Source organism: Amblyomma mixtum, chromosome 10 (genome assembly GCF_055824585.1).
Source record: "Amblyomma mixtum isolate Tamu chromosome 10, ASM5582458v1, whole genome shotgun sequence".
NCBI classification, from domain to species: domain Eukaryota; kingdom Metazoa; phylum Arthropoda; class Arachnida; order Ixodida; family Ixodidae; genus Amblyomma; species Amblyomma mixtum.
Genome location: NC_143021.1, coordinates 82557882 through 82582643, shown reverse-complemented (window position 1 = coordinate 82582643; position 24762 = coordinate 82557882). Strand labels below are relative to the sequence as shown.

Below are 24762 nucleotides of genomic sequence, written 5' to 3'. Positions count from 1 at the left end.
TCATGGTATATGTTTCACTCGCAGTGAGGGAGAGGAAGGGTCGTTTACAATAAAGAGGACAGACATCCTGCTCGTAAGAACTGCTCCTGATGTACCAAGGCAGAATTTTAGGGCAGCGCACAATTGCAGTCAGAAGAAAATTTTCACACTGGAGTCTTAGTCGGTTTGTGGTATTTGAACAGACGTCACCGTCTTGGTCAAATACTTTAGCAGAGGACACATCTGGGATTTTGCTCTTTCCTCTTGCAGTATAAACAGTATCTTATTCTCGCGGTCCGACTCGAAAAGCCGATGCTGTGCAAAGGTCAATTCGAAAGTGCACCACCGGTTGGCACAGATTTCTCGATTTTCGACTCTGTGCTATGGCAGGGTACTCGTTTTCTACGATGGGCATGCAGGGAATGACGTCCTGCTCACCTATGCTTACACGAAATCGAAGGGAGGACGACTACAGCGGTGCCACCACGTAGTCAAGTAACCAGTCCGCTTCTGAAATGTGGTAGGAAATAAAGGCGTCCCAGAGAAAATGTTTCCGGGATTTCAGTCGCCGATATCCTTGGACCATGACACGCAGAAACAGGGCAAAGTAGCGGATGTAACATCGATTGACGTGCAAGGCATAGCCCGTCACTGAGCTCACAAGGACAGCCAGAATGACAGGCACCCCGACAATGACGTAATAGTCGGGGAGGCGGCATGGCTGAATGCTTGGGAGGATAGTCTTGACGGGGCTGTTGACCAATGGCCCGTTATCACCACTGAAGACGACACATTATCGCAGCAAGCCTGTCTCTACAGCTAGAACAGAAGACTCATTCTATTACTAATGCTGCAGGTGGTGCAGCCCCAAGGGTTATTGCAAATGTTCATTGAAAGGAGATCTGCAACGTTCTTGTACATAGTGTCGTCCAAAACTCTAAAGTTGTTGCTATTCTAGAGGCCCGTGTACTGTGCGATGTCAGTGCACGTTAAAGCACCCCTGGTGGTCGAAATTTCCGGAGCCCTCCACTACGGCGTCTCTCATAGCCTTAGTCGCTTTGGGACGTTAAACCCCATAAACCAAACCAACCTAATCGTGTTGCTATTTAGCTGCTGGTTATCAACCCTTGTCATACGAGAAAAAATGGGTTCAGACCAGTTGGAGATCAAATTAGAAGCTAGCGAAAAAGGGCCCAAGGTGAGACTTCTGAAAATGCCAGAAAACAGGATGTCATATTTGTTTTCCTCTAAATGGAGGACGTCTAGGCTAAGCAGAAGAGCGAATACTGGAGCAGGACTTCTTCAGTGGAAGCGGCGGTATGGCATCGGTCATGCCACTCAAACATGTGTGGATTACCTTGCAGATGCTGCTGCTTGTGATTTCCTATCAAGGAATGAGCTACAGACTACCGGCCTTTCCTGAATCATCGTTCATAGTGCAAAGTGGCGTCAGCGAGGAAAGCTTTTGGAAACAACCCGCAAGGGGCACGTCGCCTGAAACTGGGCATATAAAGGCGTCCCTGCATGGCTCCGTCTTCAGTGGGAGCGGCGGTACGGCATCGGTCATGTCGCTGAAACATGTGTGGATTACCTTGCAGGTTGGATATTATACTTCTCTATCACATTTTCGCACAAATGGTCCTTTTCTTGTAGTACTGCCGCTCGCAGTAAACGTTTTTCAAATGCTCACTGTGTTATTGTCGCATCTTTCTCATTTTTCTCTTTTGCTATCCGGGTACATCGAAACCAATCCGGGGCCAACAACAGAGGAGTTATTGCAGCAAATCCTGGATAAGCAGACGGATATGGAAGCAAGACTAACTGGAATTGAAAAGAAACTGGAATCCTTCTCCGAGCTATGCATTAAGCTAACTACTCTTGAAAGTACTGTTCAACATCTATACCGCACAGTCGACCAGCAACAACAAAGACTAATTGAATTGGAAGATAGAGCGCGTAGAAATAATCTGATAGTTTATGGTGTTCCGGAGAGAATTATGGAAACAAGACAGGATATTGAACATAAAGCGTTGAAAGGAATATTTTGTGACACTCTTGGTGTTACTCTTTCTTCGGTGGAGCGAATTCACAGGATTCGTCATAAGAAAAAAGATGAACACAGGTCCGTAATTATGAGGCTATATGACTATAATGAAAAAGAAGCTATTTTTAAACACTGTAGCAAACTTAAAGGGTCCGGCTATAGTGTCTCTGACGACTACTTTCGCGAAACGTCACAAAAAAGGTCATTGTTTTGGCGTTCGGCAAAAAATGATAAGCGCGATGGTGCGAAGATTAAGCTGGTCCATGATAAACTTTTTATCGATGGCACCGCTTACACGTGGAATTCGCGAACTGGCATGCGTGTCCGGCTCACGAACAAGCAAGACTGTAAATCGCCCAGCAAAAGCCCGAAGGGAAGTACCTTGCATCACGGTTTTAAATGTGAATTCTCGCAGTTTACTGAACAAAATCGTTAACTTCAACTGGCTTATCGAAACGCACCACCCTTCCATTATTTGTGTGACAGAAACATGGCTCAACAACTCATATTGGACGAAGAATTGGTTCCGCCTGGTTGTCGCGTCTTAAGAAAAGACAGATCGTCCAGTCGCGGAGGCGGTGTGGCCTTATTTCTTAAAAGTAGCATCAACTTTTCCTCGCTACTCGATGTTTCAGAAACTGAGTCTGGTGCAAAATTCATACTTCCTTCTTGACGTTGGTTATAGGTGTTATTTATCGTCCTCCAAATGCTGATTACAATGTGTTTCCAGCTCTGAATGATTACATTGCAACCTACAGATTACATAACCACAAAATGGTTTTGTGTGGTGACTTCAATTTGCCTTACATAAATTGGGCGTGACTTGTGTCGACTGGTCGCGACAAGGCACAATGTGACTCGCTTATCGACATAGCCGTATCTTTCGATTTGTCACAAGTTGTCCAATTTCCTACGCGTGGTGACTCTTTACTCGATCTTGTGCTTTTGAACGAGCAGCTGTTACAGTGTGCGTTCAAATGCGAGGTCACTGATGGCATTTCCGATCACAAAGCAGTCGTTCTTAATTTGAAGTAAAGCAGACATTTGGGCTAGTTGGTGTGAATGGATGGTGGAAAAAACAGCGCAAACTAAGACACAAAACACAGAATAAGAAGGGAGACACTACAAGCGCTGACTCGCATTGGAATGAACAAAGGCGCGCCTGGGGAATGGGATGTCATCGTTCACTCCCATCTTCCTCCCTTCCCGTTAGTTACGGTGAGTTTCAGGTGTCCGCCGAGATATGCGAGAGAGATACATTTCCTTTCCTCAAAAACAAATCTATTGATATGCAAGGCGCGTAGAGCCGAACGGACGATGGCGTTCTGTGGACTCCCTGGCAGCGTTTCAAGACGCTGTCGCGTTCCACTCTTAGAGGCGAAGCTCAAAAACTTAACCACATATCGTGACACAAGCAACAACACCGCACTTAAGGCTTCAGCCTCACCTCACGGGGTCAACAAAGTGCCCCCTTGAACTTTTTTCTTTCTCGATTATGAAACTTGCTTCGTTTGCAACAAAATAAGACAATCGTACACAGGTTTGGTTGTGGAATATATTGAACGCTTTAAAAAAGCCGCAATTTGCAAGCATTCAGTCTCATGTCATCCTGCAAGACATGCTAATGTACAGAAAGTAGGTGGATGACATATCTGTAGTATCATGTAAATATGCGCACAAAGTAAAATGCACGCTGTTAATATCACAAAGAGCAAATCTATGCGTAAGACTATTAACAGACTATTTCATTTCAAACAGCGCTTCATAAGGAAGTAACCTTATTTGTGTTTCAACCTTGAAAAATTGTTAAATTGTTTTTTGAGGAAAGGAAATAGCTCAATATCTGTCTCACATATCTCGGTGGACACCTGACCCGCACCGTATTCGAAGGGAGGAAGGTGGGAGTGAAAGAAGAAAGATAAAATTGGTTTTAGGCAACACGTTAGTCGCAGGATAGATTTATGAAAAATAGGGCTGGTATGCTTCAGGTGTCGCCTTTTGCGACAGGTCAAATTAGGGCGGGGCTTAAAAAGTGCGCACAGTTGCTAGAAGAAACGGAAAACGCCACACCCACTTTCGGCGGCGGTGCTATGCGGTGCTTTCATTCGCTACGAAAAGCGAGAAATACCATTGCTGATTCACTCGATGCAGCAGTTTCGTATCTTTGATTCGTAGTTGCCAGTTATTGGAAAGATGTTTTTTTTTTTTTTCAGGCAGCATAATGTAGGTAATACAGTCAATTAGTATTTACCATGCAAGACTGTTGACACTTATTTATATCTATCATTCGTTTTACGAAAACGATTGCGGTGTATGCCGGGATGAAAATGGCGCCGGTCGTGTCGGCATTTGAAGCATGTTGTCCACAAATCACATGGCGTTAATCTTCAGGGCTCCGCTCTGCCATCTGATAGCATATGCTCCACCCCCGCCGAAGGCGCACTGTTTCATCCTCAGTGCGCTTGAGGGAAGCACCGTGGATGACGTCATCGACGCATTAGAAATCGTAACCGGCCCGGCCGGTATTAAGTACCTCCAGCACATGGGGGGAGTAAAGTTCGGTGTTGCGGCTGCCTCGGACAGCGCAGCTACGAAGCTCAAGACCCGGGGCGCTATTGTTCACAACGGCGTCTCGGTCCCCAGTATCAGTGTAGGCGCAGAAATCGTCCATGTTTCAGTCTTCCGAGTGCTTTCGTGGGTGGCCGATGCGCCGCTGGCAGCAGCCTTATCAGCGTATGGCAATGTTCAAAGAGTCCATGAACCTGCATTCAAGGGCCGTCCAGGTATCGTCACAGGCATTCGAGTGGCAAGAATCAAAATGAAGAAATCCATTCCGAACTTCCTCTAGGTTCAAGGCTACACAGTCATGAGCGATTACCGGGGCGTGCAGAAGCTGTGCTGAAGGTGCCGCTTTGCCGGCCATATTGGGAGTAATTGCCACGCCCCTCGCTACTCGAGGTGCGGCGTGTTCGGGCATGCCACAGAGGGGTGCGAGAAGCCATAACGCAGAGGCGCCGGAAGCCATGCTACCGTCGACTCCTTGCGACCACGGTCATTTGCAGCAGCAGCGGCTGCTGAGGAGCATGTCGTGTCCACACCAGCAGTCGAGGCGCCAGTCGACACCACTGGCAACGACTCGGAGCAAGCTTCCGATATCGACGATTTGACTACCGGTGCGAAGACTGACGATTAAGCCATGAACAACATTAATGACTCCATCGAGACATCGAACAACTTCCCAGCGCTTCAACCCAGCACGTCAGTAGAGTCCAGCGGAGAGGGCACAGACCGCAACACACCGGAACCGGCCGGCGCTGCTTCGTCGTCAAGCGAGACCACCACCCAGTGCTGCCAACCTCCAGAGCCGCTTCTCCCTCAATTTGCAACAAATTTCCATAGATTTTCCTAGATACAAAAAATTGTGCTCAGATATGAAAAAATGTATAATTATGCGTAGTTCAGTAGCAAGTTTTATCATGCAGCTACCCTATTACCAGACGTTTGTAAGCAAATTAGCTGAAAATTTGAAATGAATGATCTGAAATGGAGAACTTATAAATGAAGCTACAAGATAAACGGTAGCACTCTTCGAAAAATACAAATTAAACGCTCTATATCGTGTATGTGTTTTTTTTTCACTGTACGCGATTAGTAAACATGCATCGGCACGTGCAATTACTGAATTTTTTCCCTTATGTTGTGTCGGTTTAGACTTCACCCGAAGGATACCACGTACAAAATACTTGGTGGTCGCTTGAGGAGTATACGGAAACTGCTTGTTCATTTGCAGCGATTGCTCTAAAGGGTGGCTGACGTTACAGTCTGAGTCAATTAAAACAATGAAGCAGTGATTGTTAAAGCTTTTGTATGCCTCATGTGACCTCAACTCACTTTGTTCGACGTGGTGGAACTGGGAATTATGGCTTATGATTTTGGAGGGTCTAACATCCCAAAGCGACTCAGGCTATGAGGAATGAACTTGTGAAATGCTCCGGAAATTACGACCACTTGGGCTTCTTTAACGTGCACACACATCGCACAGTTGGGTCTCTAGAATTTCGCCTCCATCGAAATTCGACCGCCGAGGCCAGGATCGTCTTTCGGGTGAGCAGCCGAGAGCCATAACCACTGAGCCACCGCGGCGGATGAACAGAGAATGGTTCCCCTAGTTAGACTAACTAAGATTTCCAACACGGCGCTCCTTTATAAAAAAAATGGTGCCCTTGTTCTTTCCTAGTTATGAAAATAAACATGCAGATATGCTTACTAAATAGGAATTTCACGTCGTGCAGCGATCTCCAAATACAGCGCGAGGAATGAGCGCGCGTGTTGAGGGAAGGCAGTGGCGCACCAGATCATTCTGGTACGTCAGGGGCCATACACGTCCGTCTACGTCCGTGTAAAGGCTGGTTCACATGAATGCAAGCGACTGAAAATTGAGCAGCGCAGCGCGGCGAAAAATTTGTAACTTCTGGGAACATCGCCGCTCTGACAGCTGCAGCCGCCGCGATGGCTCTAAACAGCCTTTGCGCCGCAGCAACAAAGCGTTTTCACTTCCATTCTAATAGCTCATGCCGAAGCCGACGTGTTTCAAGTGAGGCCAACAAATCACCCTTACCCGCACCCACCGGCGATGGGAGCAACCTGCGCTACCGATGGCGATCTTTGCTACGAAGGTTTCCGCCAGTCATCTTCACCCAGACCGCTACCTATGCCCTACATAAGCAAGCCTTTCAACCCACACGGATTCAGTGGCAGGCGCGGCACACACCAGAGCATGGCTTCGAACTTGTTCGTCTTTGCTTGTTTGCAGCTAAGGAGGTGTTACTCTTCGAAGCAACCAGTTGTCACTTATAGTCGTGCCGTGCCCGCGAACACCGCTATTGCTGTTGTGTGATCGTTGGTCAGTTCTTTTGAAACCTCCTAGTAGCAATGGCATTGAGACAAACCCTGGTCCTCTCACTCTTGATGACAAACTTTGACAGATTCTGCAAACATTCAAAGAGCACACAAAAAACACTCCAAGATATTAAGCGTGACCAAAGGGCTACTGAAGAAGATGTTAACAGAATGGAAATGCTATCCGGCAATTTGAAGAACGCTTTACAAAACTAGAATACAGCCTATAAAATTATTCCGAAACAAACAATGATGTGGTTAGTCCGGCAGAAGATATCCCAGTGCTTTCTACGAAGTTCCATGAACTGGAAAATCACCATCGGCGTAATAATCCTAAAATGTACGGCTTGCCTCAATGGGAAGACGACTCATAACTTTTCAGAAACGGCTGAGCACAAATTGTTTGCGGTTATCGAGAGAATCCCGAGAAGCATAAAGCGTATGGACCGACTTGGGGAAAAAAAAGTCAGGAATTATTCATTCAGCAATCCTTCGAATGTATGATTTGAATGCGAAAATCCAGATTCGGCGAAACTCCTCGCGGTTATTCACGACTTTTCAAAACGTGTGTTGCATTGTCGAAACGCTTTACGGGAAGTGCGGAAAAGAGAATTTGGACGGAGCAAAAGTGCGTCTTGTACACGACAAACTTTTTCAACGACAAGATGTATGACTGGAATGATACGGCTGGATTACGAAAGTTGTATCAAGAAAATACAAACGACCGGCTCGATATAAACGACACACCAGTCTTACTTGTTACCAGCCGAAAATGAAGAGAGGAACATGAGGATGGGGATTCTTTCTGATGTTCTGGCAGCCATTAACCTGAATGCCAGTAGTATAATGAATAAATCATCGCGCTTTGAGAGCATTTTCGTTGAAAATGAAAGCGGCTTAGCGATCATAACAGAAATGTGGCTAAAAGATTGCGTTGACGATGCTGAGATTCTTCCATATTGTTATGCAGTGTGCAGGAAATGCCGTGGTTCTGGAGAAAGGGGTGTGGACACGGTCTATTAGAGCTATCACATATGTTGAATTGATCTTCCCGTCAAATATTGAGTGTTTTGTGTGCAGCGGGGCAACCGGCAGTTCTTTTATCACGGCTGTTGCGGTTTATCGACCAAATACGGAGGAGCATGTGTAATGGCTCAGTGATTACATATAATAGCACATTTGCAGCCACTAACCAGAAGATTATTATGGGCAGAGACTTTAACCTGCTGCATATAAACTAGAATAATTACACACACGCTCCAAGTGATGCAGCAATATCTTCGCTGCTGATAGACCAAGCTTCCTCTCGAACTTGACTCAAGTTGTGAGCACGCGAACACGAAAAACTGGCCCAGGCAAATCATTCCTCAATGTACTCTTCTTAAACCACCCTTTAACTCACTTTAATTATTCTTCTGAAGTTCTGGAAGCAATCTCGGATCACATGATGGTAATTACAAGGCTATCTACACTATCTACAGACCTGACACTATTAGCAATCTTTCCCAAACTTTTCAAAGAGAAGTAATCAAAGAGAAAGAAATTCATATGACGGAATGCTTATACGAATTTACCGAAAAATCACTAGGAAAGTTCTGTAGGCATATCTCAGAAATAAAACTACCGTTCTGTATTTAGCTATCAGAGAATGCACTATCACTGACAACTTTGAGATCGTCTGTGCCTTTAACAAAAACTTCGAGTCTGAATTCACTTGAGGTGCAGCGCCAGAAATTGAAATATGTAATTACCCACGCCCTTTAATTCACATAGCGATCAGAAAAAAAACATATTTGACTTACTTCTACACTACAGACCCGATTGGTTCAAGTATTCTTCTATAGTTCAGTCTATGCACGAGTGGAACAAGCTGCAAATGAAATTGTCTTCCTTGCAGGAGCAGCACCGTCTGAAAGTGCTTTGACAAAGTACTTGCTAACAAAATGTTTAAATTCCTAGTATGCTGTAACCAACACAAGTTATTTAAGCATTTCTCGAGTATTTCCTTGTGTTCCATTCTGTAAAAGTGTATAGTTGTTTCCTTGAAAAGCGGCGTGTATTGTACATACTGTATGCTAACAGTGCAAACACCAGTGCATTCATGAAGTGCCCCTTGATGACTCAATTAGGTTTTTAGATTTGACTCTCACCTTCTCTGATGAAAGCCATCTTTGCTGGAGCTACTCTCCACGGACCAAGAAAAGCCTGCTGCCCTACTCCTCCTCATATTCCAAACTTGTGAAGAGAGGCATTGCCAACCTTTGCCTCGGTAATGCTCTGCGTAGGTCTTCTGCACACAGTATGCAAAAGAGTTTCTTAGCGCAACTTGACCGCTTGAGGTCAGCGGGCTACCCTGAGGACGTCCTCGTTTCTATTGCTGAGACCTTGACCAGTAAATTTAAGTCACAGTACAAAAGAGATGAAACGCCTAGTGAGGAATCCAGACTTGCTGTAATGCCATACCTGCATAAAGTCTCACATAACGTTAAAAAGGTAGCCAAGAAATACGGTGTTAAGGTAGTCTTTTCTGCGCACACCAAACTGTCATCGCTTTGTCCACGTATCTCAAAAATCAGCACAAAAAAGAAATGTAATGTTAAACACCAGAGCATGTTCACCAAATGCACAACCGATGTTGTTTACTCGCTCCCACTGTCCTGTGGCAAGGCCTACATAGGTCAAACGGGTCAATGCGTCAACGACCGTATGAGGCAGCACCGCACTTCGCTGCAGCCAGGCAACACTGCAAATCTTCCAAGACATTGCAACCACTGCAAACACTGCACCCCTCTGTTCCATAATGTCAAAATCATCGGCCGCGGCAAAACACAGACAGAACGACAAATCTTAGAAGCTTTTAAAATCAAGCAGTTAGGAACTAAATGCGTCAGCGACAGCTCTGTCAGGTTCACAGCAAAAGAGTACACTTTCATGAATGGGACATAGGTTGCCACATGTTTCTTCGCTCGCTTAATCAGTTTTGTGTTTTGCTGTTTTGATAGCATTTGTGGTGCTCTCGCGCATGTGCGCCCTGTTCTGATGTTGGCGAAGTAAAGAATTTTCAGTTGTGTTTCCAGCGTTTTCCTGTGTACTTCTCCTCCTTGTGAAGGCGTTCTTTTCGCTGGTTTTCTACATACCATGCACCAACTGGCCCAACAAGCTACGCTTCTTCAATACTATGCATTCTATAAATTCATTCATTTTTTTTCCTTTTTTTACAGAGCGTAATAATTTTTATTGTATACATCCTGCAACTCCTGCCCTTTTCCGGGCTAACGGTAAACATAAATAACATCCCCGTAGTGGAACACCGTGTCGAGAAGATATTCGTTCCGACGCTTATCTTCGGCCAGCTGCTCTCACCTTTAAACAAGAACGACGAAGAGAAGAAAGTCACCGGCGGCCGCAAGGGTTGAGGCGCTAAGCTGTGCAACGTCTTCAACTCAAAGTTCATCGTGGAGACCAGCTCACGAACAGAGAAAAATTTTCAAGCAGGTGAACCTGTGCTGTACGCACTGTCTTCCGATCAGTTCACATCCATACACGGCATTGCATCGGGGAAAGGTAACATTAAATACGGCGTTCCTCAGGGCTCTATACTCGGGCCGCTATTATTTGTCCTGTATATAAATGACATCGTTAACATTTCGTCAGCAGGAGAAGTGTTGCTGTATGCTGACGACACAAGTGTATTTTTTTCCGGAGAGAGCCTTGAGGAACTTGAGGCGACGTCAAACGCATGGCTGCATGAGCTTAGTTTATGGGTATTAACAAACAAGCTTCAAATAAATACAAAGAAAACAAAATATATGATATTTTCTTCAAAAAATAAACCCAATGTCTTCAACCTAAACCTGAACTTTAATGATGCATTGCTTGAGCGCGTAGATTGTCATTTCTTTCTAGGTGTTACTTTTCAGTCGAACTTGACATGGTCCTATCATGTAGAAAATATAAGAATGAAAGTAGCCAGATCTATTGGAATGTTATGCCACCTTCGAAATCTCGTCCCTGCCAGGCTCAAAAAACAGCTTTATTTTTCACTTGTACACTCACACTTTAATTAGTGTGCTTTAATATGGGGAACCGGAATTAAGACCGTTAATGATAGATTATCTGCACTGCAGCGAAGGGCGATTAGAACATTATATAAAGAAAATGTACACCCTGCAACGTGGCCTAGATCTCATCGACTCCTTTCTCACCACCGCTGGCCTCTCTCCTGCTCCTGAGAAATCCGAGCTTCTCCTTCTCAACCATTCCTCCTACCAGCGCTCACACAACCACTTCGTCTCTCTCCACCTTTCTGGCTCTCCTATTGCTGTCGTCACACAGTGCAAAGTTCTTCGCTTCCCTTTGCATGCGGCTAAGAATGTGCAAGCCCTCCACCGCGCTGTCACCACCTGCCACTCTGTAACTCACCTCCTGCGGCGCGTGGTCACTCGACGCTCAGGTCTCCAAGAGGCTCACGCGTGCCGAGTTGCCCACGCGCTGGCCCTCAACAAGGTCTTGTACTTTGCACCCTACGCTTCCTTCACTCAGACTCAACTTAACGCTCTCGAGACTGCCTTTGTGGGCCTCTACAGGGCAGCTCTCAACCTCCCTATCACTACCTCTACCACTAAGCTCTTTGCCACAGGCCTCTTCCATCCTCTTCGTTCTCTTCTCAGTCTCCATCGTGACTCGCAGCTTGCCCGGCTTTCCCTTACCCGTCAGGGTCAGTGGTTATTGACTCAAGCGGGTATCTCGCCCATTCCAATCTCCCCGTTTACCTCTCCTATTCCCACCCCCGCTCCCAATCTTCGTATCCTTCCCCTCCCGACCAACATGTCCCCCGTCCTGCACGCCGGACGTCGTCATGCGGCCGCACAGCACCATTCCCCTCTCTTTGATACCCAGGGTGTAGCTTACACGGATGCCCCTTTCGTGGCTCCTCGGGGTTCCTGCGGCTACGCCCTGTACCATCCCCACCTCCCTGCTCCTGAAACCCACACCAGCGGGCCGTATCTACACCCTCCAGACGCATTGTCCCTCGAGGTTCTCGCCATTGCGCATGCCCTCCAGTCATTTGCCCTCCTTCCCTCTCTCCAAGAGTACACAGTCTATTCAGACTCACAAGCCGCTATACACCACATACAGAAACGCACCCTGACCCCTTCTCTCCAACAGGAGGTCGAACGAGCGGTCTCCGCACTGCAGCCTTCCATCGTTTTCCTCCGCTGGGTCCCTGGGCATTCAGGGATTGACGGCAATGAGCTGGCCCATCAGCTCGCCCGCGACACACTTTTCCGGGCACCGTTGATCCCCTGACCCAAGCCCTCGGAGGACGGTGGGAGACTCACTCTTCGCCATCGTCGGGTCGCCGCCTGCTTGCCCGACTGCACATCCAACACACCACTCTTATGGAAGAGCGCGTACGTATTCCATCCCAGTGGAGATGCGCCCTCCACGTGCGCCCTCTTCCCGCGAACATGAACCGTGAAGACCATAATGGCCGACGCCTGGCGCGGGCGGAAGCCCTGGCCCGCCACTATGGATCGAAACCCGGCGTATTCTACGTGGATGCCTTCGGCCCCCACCACAGGGGATGGTACACTGCCGCAGTCGTCCACCAATCCAAAACAGTGAACGGCCTTACTTGCCGAGCCCGTGACATAACACACGCGGAGGAGGTCGCCATTGCGTTGGCTGCATCTGATTCCAATTCAAAAACAATTATTTCCGACTCGCGAGGGGCATGTCGGAACGTCGAGCAGGGCTGGGTACCATATCTAGCCTACCGCATTCTCCAAAACAGCGTCTACACCGGGGACCCCGCGCACCGGCGTATCGTTTGCGCTCCTGCTCACATGGGCCTTGAGGGAAATGAGGCAGCTGACGCCGCCGCCCGCGCGCTCTCTCACCGGACATTCCCCTCCGACCCCGACGATCAGGAACTCGAATTCACTCCCGCTTACTCCTTTAAAGACATTGTTTTACATTATCAATCTGGCCATGGTCTTTATCCCCGCCCGTGTAAAGGTCTCTCAAAGGCGGAGGAGCGGCTTTTGCTTCGCCTGTATACCAACACTTTGCTGTGCCCGGCAGCTCTCAAACACTTCGACCCTTCTTTCTCGGGCAGCTGTCCGCACTGTGCGGAGAAGTCTTCGGACATTTACCACATGGTGTGGGCCTGCCCCTCCAACCCTGCTATCCCCCCTCACCCCAACCCAACCCGGGAGGACTGGGAGGCGACCCTGCTCGGCTGCTCTGACCTGCAGGCCCAACGGGCCTTGGTCGCGCGAGCCCGGGCGGCGGCCGACGCCACTGGGGTCCCAAACTAGGGACCTCCACCTAGTACTTGGAAGGGCTGGCCCCCTCTGGGTCAGCTCATGCAATACCTCCAGTAGTGCATGTGTAAATAAATGTTTTCCACCACCACCACCACCATAAAAGAGGTCTATCTTGAGCTCCGCCTCGACAAACGCCTTTACCCTCCTCCTTATCTATCACTCACGGTGCCGGAGTCTCGCCTTCTTCGGCACATTCAGATGAATGCAGTTATCACCCCGTTCCGCCTCTTCCTCTATCGCTATCGATCGGACCCTTCCTGTCCCAACTGCCCCTGTATCTATGCGGACCTGGCCCATTGCCTCTTCTATTGTCCGGCTGCTCAGCAGTCGGGTTCCTTCCCCCCACCCTCTCTATCCATCACCACCTGGCTCGACTGGCTTGGCGCTGAAGGGGAAGAAGAACAGCGGCTTCCGGTCGCCCAGGCGGTCGAAATGCTCGGCCTATAAATTTTGGTCGAATAAAAGTCTTTTACTACTACTACTACTACACCCTGTAACCTTAATGAGAACACAAAATATCCGACCTTTGCACGAAATGTACACACAGAAATTATCTGCCTACATATTCTCTGAAGTATCAAGCAATTACAGTAGATTTGTTAGTCATTATCTAAATAAAGATATGGCCACAATTTGCGTAGGACTTTCATTGTCATAGAAAAAACCAAGGACAAATTATGCTAAACAGACAATTGATCATCAAATTATGAAACTATGTAATAATTACCCAGATATTCTCGAGATCGCAAAATCATGTACAAGTCTGAGAAATTTCAAGCGCAGATTACAACTTCTTTTCACTCCAAATAGCTTGCCAAACATGTACGAATAATGATTTCTAATTGCAAACTTATTGTGTTCTGGTTTCTGTATTTGTGTACAAAGTATTAACAATATGTGTTTTTCTTTTTGAACTTGCTCCATGTGCATTTTTGTACGGTGATGACTGCTGTATCCAATTGTATGTGTACTGTCTCCATGTATTTTGTAACCTGAATTGTATTTTGCAACCGTTGCTGTTGTGCCCAGTGGGGCCAGGGCCTCGTCAGGAGACAATTAACTCCTTTTGTCCTGCCCCACGGGCAGTACCATGTATTGCCCATTCAATAAATACATTCAAATTCAAATACATTCATTCAGCGGAAGACCTATTATGGTTCGTCGCATTGAATAGGCAGGCCCCATCACATGGAGTGTCTATCGTGTAACGTTGCTTGAAAGTCCAACAGCTCCCGAAATACGTGCCCCTGCCACAATACCAACGTGAAACATCCTTTCGATTGGCCCACAACCATCTTCTCCTCGCTACCCCCGACAACTCTTCTCACATAGCAGGTGTGGCTGGTTTCTCCGGCTCACGGCGATCAGTTGAATTTTTCAGACGAACGGAAGACAATATATGGGTCTTGAATCCACCCTGAATAAGCCTAATCTGTCGCGGACAGGGAATATTTTTATTCTTTTGATGACTCCGAACGTGCAAATTCGTGTGGCCTATCTTCTGTTCTGCGCGCATAAACGCGCACGGCAAGATTCGGCGCAACAGCAGCGATGCGCGGCTATAAAGCTTGATCCAGTTGCATCAGGTACTATCGGGGACAAAAGTGGTATACTCCGCGCGGCGGAAGCCGGAACAACGGAAAACTACGGCATTTTGGTGAGCTAAAGCACTAAACATTGATTCGGCGCAGCAGCAGCGATGCGCGCCTATAAAGCTTGATCCAGTTGCTGTGTTGTGTTGGTTGTTATGGCACATAGGCAGCTAAGGCCATCATGCGCCAAGCTCAAGGTATAGAATGAGTTTTCTGTAGAATTTTCAAAAATGTTAAAAATCGTCGCTGGTGTAGATGGCCTAATAAAACTGCGCTACCTAGTAATAACGGAAGAAACGAAACTTAGACATGGCTAATGTCAAAAGCCTTAAGAAGGTCAGGTAGTCTCAGCGCCTATCCTTGCCTGGACAAGGATCCCGAGGCTCCCAACCAGTTAAATAAAAACCTCAGCCTTCTTCTCATGAATGAGAAAGTGGCTGAGGTGTATCATCTAATAAAGTGAACTAGCGGATCGAAATTTAGTTTTTCAAGCACGCCTGCTTCTTTTAAAAAGCTAAAAAAAGAAGGTATGTTAACAATGGCATTATCATCTAAAAGCAGTGCTGGGTGAAAAGGAATGCATTGATTATAAAATTCAGTGAAGTATTTTTTCTTAGTTTTTCCAGTTTCGCACAAGAGAATAAAATTTTTAGATGGCCTGCCCTGTCAGAACCCCAGTGTTTATGTGAAAGGACTTTGAGTATGTTCAGTGATCGGGAAGTTTTTTTTTTTTAACGTGTTAATATGAGGCAGGAAAGTGAGTTTTCTATCAGACGTTATGCCTAGAAATTTATGTTCATTTTCTACAGGTAAATCTATTTCGTTAAGGTGTAGGGTGGGGTCTGCCTGTAAGCCTCGTTTGAGTGAAAACGGAATGGCCACTGTTTTCTGTGGGGAAAATCGGAAACCATTTCTGTCTGCCCATGTTGTCAGTTTATTTATTGTTAGCTGTATTTGTCTTTCGCATGTTGATATGTTGGAGGATGTGTAAGCTATCTGTAGGTCGTCTACATAAAGTGAATACATAACGGACCTTGGTATTATTTTGTTAAGAGAATTCATTTTTACAATAAAAAGAGTTGTGCTTAAAATACACCCTTGAGGCACTCCATTTTCCTGAATAAAATCCCTCGAAAGGGTTGATGACCCTAGACGGACATTAAATGCGCGGTTAGATAAAAAGTCTTTAATGGAGTTCAGCATTCTGCCATGGATGCCAAGTTCAGCTAAGTCCTGAAGAATTCCGAACCTCCAGGTAGTATCATATGCTTTTTCTAAATAAAAAAAAAGACTCCAAGACAGTGTTGTTTGTGTATAAAAGCTTGTCTGACTGTATTTTCAAGACGGACTAGGTGATCTGTAGTTGAGCATCCCTTTTTAAAACCACACTGGTGGATATCAAGAAGTTCACAGGATTTAAGAACAAAGCTTAGTCGTATATTTAGGACACATTCGAAGGATTTGGCGAGGCAACTGGTCAGGGCTAGGGGTCTATAACTGCTAAGAGAGGTTGGGGGTTTACTAGGTTTAAGAAGCGGTAGAATAATAGCTTTTTTTCAGGCCTCAGGTATTTTTCCCGATATCCAAACTGTGTTAAAGAACCTTAAAAGTGCTTCTACGGCAGGTTGAGAGAGATGGGCCAGCATTTCGTACTGGATTTGATCGGGTCCTGGCGCGGTTTTTTTACCAGCAGACAGTGCTGTATTTATTTCTTGTAGGGTAATCACACTGTTATATTTTTGGTTTGCACCTCCACTAGTTGGAAGTTTTTATTTTTCGGCTGTGTTTTTGTGTTTTAAAAAAGACTGCGTATAGTGTGATGAACTTGAAAGTGCAGCGAAATGTTCCCCCAATATGTCTGCCTGTTCCCCTATGCTTGTTTGTGTGCCAGGTGTTGTCAACAAAGGAATTGTGAATGGTGAAAAGTTTCCATTTAATTTTCGCACATGTTCCCACATTTTTTAAGGCGAAAGCCTTTAATGTCTCATCGTTGTAAGCAGCAGTTGTCGACAGAAATGTCACGTTTTTCAGTTGGTCGAAACGGTCGTGACGTCAGAGTGCGCGAATTTCAAACGGGGCCAATTGTACTTTGGCTAGTAACCAGGCAACCAATTGAAGGGATCGTATAGTGATGCTCCAAGTAAGTGGGACTGAGCTTAGTTAATTGCTTAATTACTCAGTTAGCCTAATTAACATTTCTAGTCAGGCCATATAAATAAATAAAACCTAGTAAGAAATTGGTCGAGCTCGGGGATCGAACCCCGGTCTTCGGAGTGTGAGATGAGCATGCTATCCACTCCGCCATGCCAGCTCGATGGTTTGGGAAGAACAAAGGCGCGTCTAGTGAATACGGTGTCTTCGCTCACTCCCATCCTCCTCCCTTCCCTTCCGGTGAGGTTTAGGTGTCCACCGAGATATGAGAGACAGATACATTTCCTTTCCTCAAAAGCCAATTTACCGACGAGCGAGGCATAGAATCGAATGGGTGATGGCGTTCTATGGACTCCTGGAAACGTTGCAAGACGCTGTCGCGTTCCACTCTTAGAGGCGAAGCTTAACATCTTAACCACACATCAGTGACCACACTTTAGGTCGAAAAAGTGCCCCCTGAATTTAGACGGGTGTCCACCGAGATATGTGAGACAGTTACTGCGTAATTTCCTTTCCTCAAATACAATTTTCATTTTCTTCATTACGGGCCATCTTTGTCTTTCTTCTTCCACTTCCACTTCCTCCCTTCTTTTACGGTGAGGTTCAGGTGTCCACCGAGATGACAGAGAATTACTACGCCATTTCCTTTCCTCAAAAAGCGTTGCGTTCAAGGGGCAAGGCATCGCGCCGAACGGGTGGTGGCGTTCCGCGGACTCCCTGGGCAACGCTACAACACGCTGTCGCGTTCCACTCCTAAAGGCGAAGCTTAAGCGTCATTAATTAGCAGTTAATTAGTATTCAGGCACAAATCAGTAATTAGCCTTTAATTAGTGATCTGTCGTCACTTAGTAATTAGTACTCAATTACATGTGACGCCACCAGTGCCACAGAAGCAGTCAAAGTGGTGCGGAAAACGCTTTCGCCTCTACGCACTTTAGATAGCCAAAGTGCCCCCTGAATTTTTTAGATGTGATGTGACTGTCTATAGAAGAGACGTAAGTCTGCCTTGATTTTTTCTCGGCACTAAGACGGACGTACCGAGCTTTAGCTCTTGCTTTTTTAAAATTTATGAGATTCTAATGTGTCGGATACCTGGGAAATTTACCCCAAGCTCTGGTTTGTACTTCTTTTGCTTCCTTGCAGTCTTTTGTCCACCATATTTTATGATTTTGTCGCACCACTCCTGACGACTGAGGAATAGCTGTGAGTGCGGAAGTTATGATACAATTAGTGAACTTTTCACTTATCTGGTCGATGGAGAGATTTTCTAAAACTATATTTTCTAAAGTAGCCTTTGCTCTAAAAAGTGACCAGTCGGCAAGGTGAAGCTTCCAGCGCCGCGGTTTTGTGGGGATTATTTCTGGTGAGGAAGTTAAAGTGATTAGTATAGGGAGGTGGTCAGTGCCATATGGATTGTCAATGACATCCCATTTAAAATCATTAAAAACAGAAGGTGAGCTAAATGACAAATCTAAAAAGGTCATTTTCTCCGAGGTAGGGGAGCAGTAGGTGGCTTTTCCTGTATTTAAAAGACATACATTGTTTGTGAGGATAAAATCTTCGATTATTTGACCCCTAGAGTCACAGCGCTCGCTTCCCCAAAAAGGGGAGTGAGCGTTGAAGTCCCCAACTACTAGATACGGTTCTGGAAGTTCATTAATAAGTTCTTGTAAATCGTGGACTGTTAATGTAAAATGTGGAGGAATATATACAGAACAGAGAGAAATTGTTTTATGGCTGACGACACTGACCGCAACGGCTTCAAGTTTTGTTTTGAGTTTTATTTCTCGAGCAGGAACGCCGCTTTGTAGGATAATCGCGACGCCTCCAGAGAGTCTATTTGCCTGCTCACGATCGCGTCTGAAAGTTTTATAATGTTTCAGGATATTTGCATGTTGAGGACCAAGATTGGTCTCCTGAAGGCACAAAGCTACGGGCGACATTGACCCTAGAAAATCTTTTATGTCATTGTAGTTCCTCAACATTCCTCTACAGTTCCACTGAACTAGAAAAGCCTTATTTATGTTTGGAATAGGAACGATTGAGAGTTTGCTTATTTTCTGGGGCCGTTATGGTGGCCCTGTCTTTCTTTCGCTCAAGAGAGCTGTTCCGTCGCTGTACAGCAGGCGGGCTGGGAGTTTGGTCCATCATCTCGCAAGAGGTGCTGGACGACCGCGGAGATGCCGCGGGTGTGTGGGTGTCAGGCCTCCCCCGACGGGGGGAAGTCCTGCGGGATGCTGACCTGCGGGCCGGCACTCCCTGGCTTGGAGTTGGCAGAGCAGCCTTCGCTGTCTCTGCCTGGGGCGTGGATGGCCCTGCCACATGCGCGGTGGAAGTGGCCGCGGCAGGTGCCGGAGTGCTGTGTGGTGCTACGCCCCTGCGCACCACATCAGCGATGTTTGGTTTCGCTGTGAAGGAGAATGCGTTGGTAAGTGCAAAACGCCTTCTGGCGTCTTTGACTGAAATGTTTTCATTGGTCTTAATGGTGATGATTTCTTTCTCCTTTTCCAGGACGGACACGCCCTGGAGTACGCAGCGTGGTCTCCTTCGCAGTTTGCGCAGCGTAGTGCTGCGTCGCATTCCTCAGACTGGTGGTCCTTTGAAGCGCATTTCGCGCAGGTTTTGCGGCCGCGGCAGCTCTGTGAGCCATGGCCAAACCTCTGACAGTTGAAACAGCGGCGGGAATTGGGTATGTAGTGCCTGACGTTGACTTTCAAGTATCCGACATCGATTGTTTCGGGCAAGCTGCTGCTGTTAAATGTGAGGACCATGTGTTTGGTGTCTATTTCCTTGTTATCCTTGCGGATTTTGATCCTGTGGACATCAATTACATTTTGTTCGGATAATGCTTGAAGCATTTCAGTTTCTGTTAGGTGGATAAAGTGAGCCTCTGAGATCACGCCTTTGACTGTGTTGAGGGATCGGTGGGGAGTTACGGAGACAGAGATGTCCCCTATGGAATCGATGTTTGAGAGTTTTGAGCACTGGATGCTCTCGCGTAGTTCAAGGAGTAGGTCGCCGCTGGCCATTTTTGATACCTTGTAGCCAGGCCCTAAGGTATCTGTTAAGAATTTCGTGACAACAAATGGGGATATGATTCGTGCTTGCTTTTCTTCACAGTTGCTGTGTATTACGTGAAACTGTGAATGACGGTTTCTTTTTCGCGAAAAAGTCTGTTGCCTCGTTCCGCCCTTTTTGAGAGAGCGATCAGGTTTGGAAAGGGGGGCAGCCATAAAAAATTTAGTTTCTTCGGTCATGGTGCCAGCCACCCACCATGGAGTCCAACAGGGGGACGCGACAGGAACTTGAAAGCAAGTCCTGCCTACGCCAGCTGTACACCTTAACTATAACCAAATATGACGCAACTCAGGTTAGTTGGCCACACAAGGTTAACCCTCGCCGCCAGGAAAAAAAGGCAAAACTAAGAAGGGAGTTGGATACACGAAAGTTGTAAGAAAGAAGATAGGAAAGTGAAAGATGGAGTGAAGAACAGGAAAAGGCGACTGCCGATTTCCCCCGGTCGGGCCAGGCCGGAGGTGCCGCCTACAGGAAGCTGGGGCCAAAGTGGTGTGTTGCCTCCGCCGAGGGGCCTTAAGGGTCCAAACGCTCGGCATCGGCTCAACCACCAGGATCCCCTTTTCCCCGTACACGGCGATGCCACGCACGGCTAAGCGCGGATGCTCGGGTCCGTGGTGGCGCATTGTTCACCATCATCCCCCTGCGGGGATATCCCTGCGGATGCTCGGGTTAACCCCGTGGTGTCGCCACTCACCAACGTCTGCATGTTGCAGACGCCCCCCTGCGGAGATTTGATCCAGTTGCATCAGGTAAATACATCACCTACAAGCAGGTGCAAGGGGCAATTCTAGCCATGCAGCTGTGCCAACAGACATCGCGCAAAATTCTCACCTTCTTGGCAACGGCGCGCCGGATTTCGAAATTACCAGCGCAGCTCCTGGACCTCGCCCCTCGTTGAGATTGTGGACTTTCATAGATTTGGAAGCTTTAATTTTGTAACGTATCGGAAAACTGTCCCATGCTCAAGTCTACAGTAACCGCGAACTTAAGCTGCGGCAGCAGTACCACGTCGACTACCGAATCTGTATCTACGTCGTCGTATGGATCGAATTTCTTCAAGGTGTTCTCTTATCCGCTTCACGTTACCATGGGCATGGCCACAAAGTCGCATGCTGTTGCACAACACGATCGGGGAACTGATGGAAGCTCACTGACAGGCCCAATACATCAGGCTCACACAAACCTCCACAGCCCGTATATCCTGGACTCCCTCGGAATCAGAATACCGGCCAACGACCCAACCCTCCTCACTATCCCACGACCCCTTCACCGGGAGCTCCTCATCAGGCCTCTCCTGAGGAATATGCACCCGTCCCACCGTGAGCAGCGCCGCAGAGCCCGTGCGAAGGCACTCCATCGAGCGTACGGCTCCGAGCCGAACGCCGTATGGGTGGACGCTGCCTGCACGGGTGATGAAGCGACAGCAGCTGTGGTGAACTCCTCTTCATCCACCCTCCTCACACTACCTCTCCCTCCAGACACATCCCCAGAGGCTGCAGAGGAAGCCACCATCGCACTCGCTATCACTCGCACGGAAGCCCGGTATATTTTAGTGACTCGAAAACTGCGATTCTAAATTTTGCTCGAGGTCGAGTTCATGTCCCTGCTTTTGACATGCTGGACTCGCCCGATGCACCCCCTCCCCGCCAAGTGGAGTTGATATGGGTGCCTGAGCACTCCGGGAATCCCGGAAACGAGGCTGCCAACCTTTTAGCCCGAGGTTCTTTAAACCGGGCTCAGGTGGCCTCGGATCGAGGATTCACGAAGGAGCGCATGCCCTCATTCAGCGAGCTGACGCAGGCATACAGAGCCTCACGCCAGTTCTACCCCCGCCCCACCCCTCCCTAGATAACAAACACGCAGCACTCTGGCGCAGACTACAAACACACACACTCCCCTCACCCCTTAGCCCACTATCATCCCTCCTTCCACACTCCCGCATGCGCCCTATGCCCATAACCATTCGCTTCTTCCCTCCACATCCTTTCCCTCTGCCCGGCGGACCCTCCCCCGCGGGACCTAGAGAACCTCAAGACCTGGGAGGACTGGGAGACCCTGCTGCATTCGGAGGACCCGGCCGTGCAGACCATCGCCACCAACCGGGCTGCCAGTGTTATGAACCTTAGGAACATAAACACTTGAGTCCAGTGGGGTCGTGCGGGGACCCTGGGGCGTGCCCCGAATTCCTGTTGTAATAAAGTTTCTCTCTCTCTCTCTCTCTCTCTTGTACGGCAGACACAGTTTTGGTACCATACAATGACCCGTATCTAGCAGTTTACTCTCGCAATAATGCAGAAACAAAACCCGCCCACATGGACGCAGCGTAACAGCTATCAGCAGCGTGCCGCTCGTGCAGCACGTGCGGCGCACCCTCGACGCTCGCAACAATGCAGGCTGTTTGGCTATGTTTTCTGGAGGAAGCTTATTTGGTGTAGTGATAAACAGCTTCTGCTTTCTCTCCGGCCGAGATTTATCCCCAACTTATAAGCAGTCTGTGTATGAGAGGGAATTTCTTTTCACCTGTAGAGAACAGCATTCGCTCAAGCCACAGACACGACGAGAGTGTTCCACTTTATGAATTCTTCTATAGCAAACAGCTGGTCGAAAAACAAGCGCAAGCGAGATGCGTTGTGCCGCGCCCAAGCTTAGAACTTCGATTTGCCGCCCTTCGCGCTGGGCGTTACGGAAGCTCAGAAGAGCAAGGTTCCGGGCTAGTTGGTAATGCATTTATAGGAAGAAACAGCGCGACGAAACACTGACACACGAAGAAATGACACACACACACGAGCGCTGTGTGTGTGTCATTTCTTCGTGTGTCCGTGTTTCGTCGCGCTGTTTCTTCCTTTAAATAAGTTACGGAAGCGCTTTGTGAAGCTCGATAGAGGAGGGCGTTACAGATTCGAGGAAAGCTTTTATCCTGTCCACAGTCGCCTTCCAGGAAGGCTACGCAAGTTTTTAACATCTGTGTTGCTGATGTGACGTACGTACACAAGCTCGAACACAAGCCTGTCAACAGAAAGAACGAGGAGGTAATTGAAACGCAAGGTAAACAGGAGCGAGTGACGTCTTTTGTGACAACTGCAAGATCCATCTATACCTTACACAGTAACAAAAGCTTATTTAGAGGGCTACGCACTTCAATATAAGAAACTTTTTCGTCCATTTGTTTTTTGTCGGTGGCGGTTACCAAAACGGTTCCTTTCGCATTTTACACCCATTGAGCCCTCATGTACGATTTTGACACAATACTTGTAAATCAGTAAATACTCTCAGCACGAGCTTTAAATTTTTACTGCGTGGTTACGGGGCCTCAGGCATTGTAAAAACATGCAGCAAAAAATCTACGACCTAAATAGAAAATTCAGGGCCGAAAGGGTTAAGGATAACACGTGATAGGGTTATGCCTTTATATGCGAAAATGGTCATTCTCAACTTTGCATTCATAGATCACTGGAAGCCGTGATATCCCTCCTGGAGCAGTAGCCCGGCGGTTTTAAGCCACGCGCCATTGCGTTCCAATGGCAGATCAAGGTTAGCCATCCCGAGCGACCGTCGAGACCAATCTGTGCTACACGGGTACTTTCGAATGACATCTCAGTCGAATGGCAGTCAAGACTTGGAATGGCATTCGAACTCGACGGACTCCCGCGGTGCTACACGGCACTTTCCAAACGCATTCGAAATTCTCGGCTCGTTTTCAGTGTACAACGACGACGACGGTCACACTAGTCCGACAACGGCACTATCACGGTGAACAGCAGCATGTGATTATAGTGAACTATCTAGTTCACTTTAATATTATTGTAGTAGGACAAGTTTTTTGACTAAACGACACCGACGAATCCGATCGGCGGACGGTCAGCCTTCATGCCCTCGGGAGTTCGGCGGCTGAGCGAAAACACGCTGATGAGGGGACGGTGCGAATACATGCGCGCTTATACATTATCCGTATTAGAAATAAGCGAAACGAACGGCTATATTTCACATGTGCACACTTGGACACTCACTAGCGATAACCACTTGCCAAATTAATTTCAGTCGACGACGACTCCGTTCCTTTCAGCGATGACTAGGCCTAGCGAGTCAGCAGGGTTGGATAGGTGATTGCGGTGTTTGTGAAGAACGAATTCACAAGCTTTAGCGAATGCAAATTGTCAACGAGTGTAGTTTTGAAAACAGTGACATGAAATCAACCATTGCTTACATCGAAGGACGCGCGTACAATGAACGGGAAGCGGCGGTGTGACTCCGGCTGCCGAGCAGTGCTTTACGGCCAGCAGCAGTCGTCGCCGTCGCTAGCTTGTGGATAACAAGTTAGGCCATTTCAGTTAACGCGAACAGTCACCAAACATACTTCTGGATAAAGTAGTTCAAAATAAAGTACTGGGCATGTCGGAAGAAGCCGGGAAAATTAGCTAGAAGCGCCGGTCCTACGCGATGTCAACAACCCGGCTGTCAAGTGTTTCTCAGGCGAGCGATCGCGTCGGCGCTTCCCACAGATTGTGGCACTGCGTAAACAAGCACGGGTACAACCGGTACAGAAGAGAAAAGATTATTTAATAGAACTAAAGCGCATATTTCGTTTTATGTCGTGCAAACGAGCACAAGCTGTTCATACGCAGCGATGTAAACAGCAGTATGAGTGCAGTCGTCCGCATCGGCGCACTCCTGGGGAAATTTCATGCAC

The 24762-nt window shown here is 47.4% G+C and overlaps 1 pseudogene; it reads right to left on the bottom strand.

The window, feature by feature from the left end:
- LOC149326294 (toll-like receptor 2) lies at positions 1-9091 on the bottom strand (annotated as a pseudogene).
- Between the last annotated feature and the right edge of the window lie 15671 nt (positions 9092-24762).